This window comes from Amia ocellicauda, chromosome 4 (assembly GCF_036373705.1).
Source record: "Amia ocellicauda isolate fAmiCal2 chromosome 4, fAmiCal2.hap1, whole genome shotgun sequence".
NCBI lineage: Eukaryota > Metazoa > Chordata > Actinopteri > Amiiformes > Amiidae > Amia > Amia ocellicauda.
In genome coordinates, this window is record NC_089853.1 from 1972673 (window position 1) to 1979646 (window position 6974).

Sequence of the window (6974 nt, forward strand, 5' to 3'; positions counted from 1 at the left end):
AGATGCTATCCTATCAATATGGGCCAACATTTCTAAAGAATGCTTTCAGCACCTTGTTGAATCAATGCCACGTAGAATTAAGGTATTAGTATGGTGTTCCTAATAATCCTTTAGGTGAGTGTATATAACAGTGTAAACTGCATAAAACCATACAAAACCATTTCAAGCATATCAAAAAGGAGCACTGTGCCGCCAGGACCACATCTCTCACAGCTTCATTGCAGTTCAGACTGCACATGGCTCAGCTCTTGCAATGTCACTGAATCGGGCCAGTGTCTGCTGTGTCGCTCTGTCGTGCGTGCGGTCCCTCTGCGGGCTCCTGGGGGCCTCAGGCCTGCTGGACATCGTGGTGGCAGCCCCTCGGCGGCCCTCGTTCCCCGATATTATTATTTTACGTTTTTTTGAACTGAAAAATTCAGCTATACACATTCGTTTTGTTTCATCGACATGTTTCTTTTCGGCTGTTAGGCTGGTGCATTTGATCAGTCTTAAGAAGAGCACTGATCGTGGCGGGAAAGGGATAAAACGCTGATCCACCAATCCTGCTCCGAAATGTGTTTATCAAAAAATAAAAAAGCTGCCACACGTCAGATCACACGATAAGTAGTATTTGTGCAGTAACAGAAACAGGGCATTTGATTTTTCTCACAATGTGTTAATAGTTTATTTACAATGTACAATTACAGACAGTTTATATACTGCTATATCACTGCTGATGCTCTGGTACGCACAGTGCGCATGGCCACGCTGGGGCCTCTGCTGTTTCGGGAGGACGTGCTGGGCTTAATACCGCTGGAAGGACACACTACTGGAGACATCATTTTGCAGGAAATTGGCTAGTTTTTCAATGAGAGCGGACTGGATTTGGAGCGAGTTAACATGCTCATCACAGATGGCGCTGGTGCCCTGGCAAACACCATGGGTCAACATCTAGCCTGCAACTGTCTGCTGAAAGACATGTCTGTCGAGCATTATGATCTACTTCTGCACAATGACGTTAGGTGGTTAAGCAAAGGAAATGGTCTCTACAGAGTTTGCGAGCTTAGATATTTGTTTTTCTGCGCGATTGCCGCCACAAGAAAGCCAACCCGTATCAAGCAAAAATGCTTGACGAGGAGTTCAAGCACAGGTGTGTTTTTTGAGTGACATCTTCATTCACTTGAATGGGCTTAATTTGGGACTACAGGGGAGGGATAAAACAGTTATTGACATGATTGAAAACTGACTGCTTTTCAGAAGAAATTAGTTATTTTCTCTTCTGATGTGTGCCCAAATAAAATGCTCCATTTCCCTACACTTCGCAACTATATTACATTATCATCAGCACAGATCACCCCCGTAATGTTGGAGTTTATAGATGAATTGAAAACTAACATTTCAATGAGATTTGACGAGTTTAATTTGCCAGCAGAGACCATGCAGTTTGTTAGGGACCCGTTCTCTACTGATCCAGTGCTACAGGTGCTGATGCCACTCGATGAGCGCTGCCTCCAGCTGGAGCTATAGTGCCATGCAGGTGTCAGCTCACCTGAGGCTGCGTTTCAGTCTGTGGGCTGGGTGAAGGTTTGGACTGAACATATTGTTGCACAGCGAATCTTCATCACTGCCTGCGAGTTGCACTGACCTCCTTTGTGCTTAACTCTTGCCCAACCTAAAAAGTGCAATTTCTCCCATTATTATTATTATTATTATTATTATTATTATTATTATTATTATTGTCATTTAGCTGACGCTCTTATCCAGGGCAACTTACATTTGTACCCATTTATACAGCTGGGTATTTTACTAGAGCAATCTAAGTGAAGTACCTGCTCAAGGGTACAACAGCACCATTAGTAGTGAAACACCTGTGTGTTAAAAAAGCAGAAACATAACATGTTTAAAAGTTATGTTACAAAGAAAATGTGTGATACATGGGATAAAAGTGGTTTATAAAACAATTGTTTAAAAAAAGAGCAGCTTCTCGCATTCGAAGGGAAAACCTTGGGCATGTTTATGTTAAGAAGAAAAGTGTAACATAATACGTGTATTAGGAATAAATGTGCATTATAAGCTTATAATTGTGTTTGCACTGTTTTTTATAATGGACCTATCAAGAGTAATTGTAGGTAGAAAATGTCTGCTCCCCCTGACAATAACGTTTTTCAAATCTGGCCCCCGTAAGAATATAGCCGAATAGCCCTGCTGTATAAAATTACAAGGGTAATGCCATCACTGTAAAGAAATCATCCACACATCACAGTGATCCTGAAATGATAAATCAAGAGCCCCCAAAAATAAAATAAAATAAAAACATGTCTCCCTTGGCTATCTGTTTGTGTTTAAGCAGTATACACCAATCAGCCATAACATTATGACCACCTGCCTAATATTGTGTAGGTCCCAAAACAGCCCTGACCCGTCGAGGCATGGACTCCACTAGACCTCTGAAGGTGTGCTGTAGTATCTGGCAACAAGACGTTAGCAGCAGATCCTTTAAGTCTTGTAAGTTGGGGATGGGGCCTCCATGGATCGGACTTGTTAGTCCAGCACATCCCACAGATGCTCGATTGGATTGAGATCTGGGGAATTTGGAGGCCAAGTCAACACCTTGAACTCGTGATTCATCAGACCAGGCCACCTTCTTCCATTGCTCCGTGGTCCAGTTCTGATGCTCACGTGCCCATTGTAGGCGCTTTCGGCAGTGGACAGGGGTCAGCATGGGCACCCTGACTGGTCTGGGGCTACGCAGCCCCATACGCAACAAATTGCGATGCACTGTGTGTTCTGACACCTTTCTATCAGAACCAGCATTCACTTTTTCAGCAATTTGAGCTACAGTAGCTCGTCTGTTGGATCGGACCACACGGTCCAGCCTTCGCTCCTCACGTGCATCAATGAGCCTTGGCCGCCCATGACCCTGTCACCGGTTCACCGCTTTTCCCTCCTTGGACCACTTTTGATAGGTACTGACCACTGCAGGCCGGGAACACCCCATAAGAGCTGCAGTTTTGGAGATGCTCTGACCCAGTCGTCTAGCCATCACAATTTGGCCCTTGTCAAAGTCGCTCAGATCCTTATGCTGCCCATTTTTCCTGCTTCTAACACATCAACTTTGAGGAAAAAATGTTCACTTGCTGCCTAATATATCCCACCCACTGACAGGTGCCATGATAACGAGATTATCAGTGTTATTCACTTCACCTGCCAGTGGTCATAATGTTATGGCTGATCGGTCTATTAATTTGCTTTATAGCACCTTCATGATGCCAAAATGCCATTGAAACAAGTCAGTGCTGTTGCAGCATCTCCTAAAATCCATGGAGTGTTCTGGGTACTGGCGCACTGATGCAGGGTATGGACCAGTGGCGTAGGTTTGGTTTCCAATTTGGTGGGGACATGTCCACTATGCCTATGGAGCCGGGCACACATTATTGTTCTCTCAACATTGGGGGGGACGTGTCCCCCCCGTCCCTCCCTAAACCTTCGCCTGTGGAAAGGACACACTTTACAGAAAAAGTCAGTGAAGTACAGCGGCTGCTGCTTCCTTTCACCCTTTAGGTTTAGGGCATTGTACAGGTGCTGGAAGAAAGCTACTTCAGCTACTTCCTTGAGCCAAAGTGAACAGGTAGGTAAATGTAGTCAATGACAAGCAATATACACTCACCTAAAGGATTATTAGGAACACCATACTAATACTGTGTTTGACCCCCTTTCGCCTTCAGAACTGCCTTAATTCTACGTGGCATTGATTCAACAAGGTGCTGAAAGCATTCTTTAGAAATGTTGGCCCATATTGATAGGATAGCATCTTGCAGTTGATGGAGATTTGTGGGATGCACATCCAGGGCACGAAGCTCCCGTTCCACCACATCCCAAAGATGCTCTATTGGGTTGAGATCTGGTGACTGTGGGGGCCAGTTTAGTACAGTGAACTCATTGTCATGTTCAAGAAACCAATTTGAAATGATTTGACCTTTGTGACATGGTGCATTATCCTGCTGGAAGTAGCCATCAGAGGATGGGTACATGGTGGTCATAAAGGGATGGACATGGTCAGAAACAATGCTCAGGTAGGCCGTGGCATTTAAACGATGCCCAATTGGCACTAAGGGGCCTAAAGTGTGCCAAGAAAACATCCCCCACACCATTACACCACCACCACCAGCCTGCACAGTGGTAACAAGGCATGATGGATCCATGTTCTCATTCTGTTTACGCCAAATTCTGACTCTACCATCTGAATGTCTCAACAGAAATCGAGACTCATCAGACCAGGCAACATTTTTCCAGTCTTCAACTGTCCAATTTTGGTGAGCTTGTGCAAATTGTAGCCTCTTTTTCCTATTTGTAGTGGAGATGAGTGGTACCCGGTGGGGTCTTCTGCTGTTGTAGCCCATCCGCCTCAAGGTTGTACGTGTTGTGGCTTCACAGATGCTTTGCTGCATACCTCGGTTGTAACGAGTGGTTATTTCAGTCAAAGTTGCTCTTCTATCAGCTTGAATCAGTCGGCCCATTCTCCTCTGACCTCTAGCATCAACAAGGCATTTTCGCCCACAGGACTGCCGCATACTGGATGTTTTTCCCTTTTCACACCATTCTTTGTAAACCCTAGAAATGGTTGTGCGTGAAAATCCCAGTAACTGAGCAGATTGTGAAATACTCAGACCGGCCCGTCTGGCACCAACAACCATGCCACGCTCAAAATTGCTTAAATCACCTTTCTTTCCCATTCAGACATTCAGTTTGGAGTTCAGGAGATTGTCTTGACCAGGACCACACCCCTAAATGCATTGAAGCAACTGCCATGTGATTGGTTGGTTAGATAATTGCATTAATGAGAAATTGAACAGGTGTTCCTAATAATCCTTTAGGTGAGTGTATATTATATATGGGCATCAAAAAGGCACTTATATTAAAATAAAGATATCTGCAGAAGTGAAGTATACTCAGTATATAAACTAAGAAAAATAAATGTGATTTAATGTGATCAAAGACATTTTCTTTGTGTTAGAACAGAGCAGGCACTGAAAACGGAGGATGGGCAGGAGCTGGATACAGAAAATGAGACCATGGCTTCACCGGCTAAAGAGCAATAAAGCCCTCTTAGATCTACCAATTCTACATTATATTGTGCTACTTATATTCTCTATATTCATACAGTTCACCAAAATAATACATGTTCATTCATTATTGCATTATTAAAACACATGCTTATTTGCATTTCCAATCATAATATATTAATTAACATGTATAAATAGATACTGACTTTTCAACAAGATTATAGGTTGCCTCTTTTTTAAGTGCTGACAAAAAATCTACAATCTAAACAAACAAATAAATAAATGTGTCACAATGACAATGCATACCCTGGTCTATTCTAACTGAAATTGTTCCTTGATCTCTAAGGAGGTGGTGTTTTGGAGGTGTATGTCAAATGCTCTCATTGGGTAGAAGCACTAGCTTTTATGCATAGATCCGGCTATCTCTCAGTTAGCCTGCGCTGGAGCAGGTTAAAGATTGCTATAGTCATTTACTCAGCTGGACTTTAAGCTTGCTTCGAAGAACGGAAAAGGACAGACTTCTGTCAAGTTATCCTGAAAGGTATCTGGCTAACTCTGAAGGCCCTGGACTCTTTCCTGTTGTGGAATTGGGCATTTATGCTGAACAAGCACGAATCTGGCCAAGTGGAGCCCTTAGGACACTAGGGGGCAGAATTTGAAAACCTATGTTGCCCACTATTCTAAGGAAATTATAAATACCTAAAAGCCATAAACTCAGTTTACAAACCATAAAGGTAATTTATTAATCAAATATAATCAGTAATTGTAATTGATTTATAGGTACAGCACACACTTGTTTCCTGTATTAAAAGATGCACAAGGAGATGCATTTTAAATGTATATGTTCTGCTTACAGACAAAAGTGTAAATCTGCTGATAGGGATGCATCCCATTCGTTTCAGAAACTGATGTTTTTTTATTACCAATACAAGTGTTGTACTGAAGCACATAATTCCTGTAGTGTCCTTCAAACATATTAAGAGAGCAAATAAAACTTCACCTGACAGCACCCTACTGCTACCAGCAGGATTTAGTAGCCAAGTAAGCAAATCAATGAATGTTTGTTCTAGGCGGGGCAGGAAGGCTGTTTCCCTTCATCTCTGTTCTGGAATAACTGGCCATGGTCCTTTACCTTGCATTAAAGTATTTGTTTTTGTAACTGGATTGCAAAATAGATATATTAGATGCAGTTCTGTTTCAGCCCCTCTTAATAAACTTGTAGTGAAGGTATAGTGGGTACAGGTCAGCCACCATTATGCCTGATTCTTTTACGCTGTCCTTTGATTTATTGAACATAAAATGGAAACTCTCTGTTACGTGGGCTACAAACAACAAGTTAATTCTCTATGCAGCTCTAGATGCCTGTCTACATAACAAACAGAGTTATGCACATGAAGGACTTTTGAATGACACAAACCATGAATCAGTAGTGACGTAGAAAAAAAACTACATTATTTAGCAACAAAGAATATGGAATTTAAAAACACATCATGCACATACTGTATCCACTCACATCCCCACAGCAGGAGCTTGATATGATCCAAGGGATTCTTTGGTGTTTTTATGTACTAATGTGAGTGTTGACTTATCTCTAAGCCATTCATGAGAGTGGTTTTTATTTTTCTCATATTTTGTTTTTCACTCTAAGGCTGTGGATCCATAGGAAGAAAAAACGATAGTGGGGAAGTCTACCTCCTGAAGAATAATCAATTCACACCTCACAGTTCGTGTAGATTGCTATTTCCCACTTCCTACAAGATCAAATCTCATGAACCTTGTGTTTACCGTGTTCTGCAACATGCTCAATGTTCAAACATATCGTAGTACTGCATCTCATGTATTGTAGTTGTGGGACATTGAACGATATACTTTGTTTCACTGTATAACCCATTGATTACTTTAACTTTTTAATGAACTACTCTATATTATGTT